Source organism: Benincasa hispida, chromosome 4 (genome assembly GCF_009727055.1).
Source record: "Benincasa hispida cultivar B227 chromosome 4, ASM972705v1, whole genome shotgun sequence".
NCBI lineage: Eukaryota > Viridiplantae > Streptophyta > Magnoliopsida > Cucurbitales > Cucurbitaceae > Benincasa > Benincasa hispida.
Window position 1 is genome coordinate 38,279,584 of NC_052352.1, and position 1,166 is coordinate 38,280,749.

The window sequence follows — 1,166 nt, forward strand, 5'->3', positions numbered from 1 at the left end:
ATCTCTATCAGCATGTTATCATTCTCTTTTCTCTTCGATGGACGTTTCTTTACCAACGCAGGCTCGCTACTTTCTGCAATTGCTTTGCCCTTTTCTTTTGCCAACGCAAGGCGGGCTGCTTATCTTTTTCTCTTCTCCCGCTCTCTACGTTGTTCCTCCTTCTCGCGTTCTGCGAGTTCTTTACCCTTCTTCTTCTGTAAGCGCCTTATATTAGCTTCGCACTTCTTCTCCTTCTCTTCTTCCAATCTCCTTTCCTCTTCTTCTTTCTTCTTTTTCTCTTCCTCGAACTCTTCTACAAACTGCTTGGAGGCCAGCAACAGACGTTATTCCTCCTTGCGCCTCCTTATCCCTTCGAGCCTTGCGAGCTCATTATTACTGCGCATTTCCTCATCTTGCAGTCTTCTTCTGCGATTTCCTTCTGTCATGATGAGCTTTGCGTGCTCCATTTTCTCCTGTTTCTCCTCCTCTTCTTTTCTTCTTCTTTCCTGTTCTTCTAATGCGATGATTAATCTTTGAGGGTCAACAGTAGACCCTTGCGGTGCATTCTCCCTGCGACGCCACATCAGAGGGGTATCTTCTCTTTCTTCGCCTTCCTCCGTCGCAACCATTTGTGTTATTTCAGGTTCCTTCGGCTCCATCAATTGCGCTGTTTCCCCTCTATCCTCCCTTACAGAGGTTGATTCTCCATCCTTTGCCGGGCTCGCAACCCTCTACTTCTTTTCTTCCTCTTTTCTTAGACGCCTTTCTTCATGTCCGCGCATTCTTCTTTCTTCCTTCTCTTTCTTCTTCCTTTCCTTCTTTTCTTCCCCATCTTCATCATCATCCTTCTTTTCTTTATTCTTTTTCTCCTTGCGATGATGAGAAGACTCCGCCTCTCCAGCCTTTCTCCCTTTGTTTTTCTTCTTCTTCTTTTTCTCTTCAACTACTTCTGGTTGCGTCTCCACTGCAACCTCATCCATCGCAACTTCAGCCACCGCAATCTCCTCCACCACAATTTTGGAGGTTCTATCATAGGTTTCTGCGTTGGCAGTTACCTCAGGAGTCTATAAGACCAGAGTGCCTCGTTCTATCTTGAACTTAGGAGATCTGACGGCTAAGGGGTTTCTCCGGGTTCTACCGACGATTCTCGGGACGGTGTGGGGTTGGGCAGCAAGTCTGTGACTGGC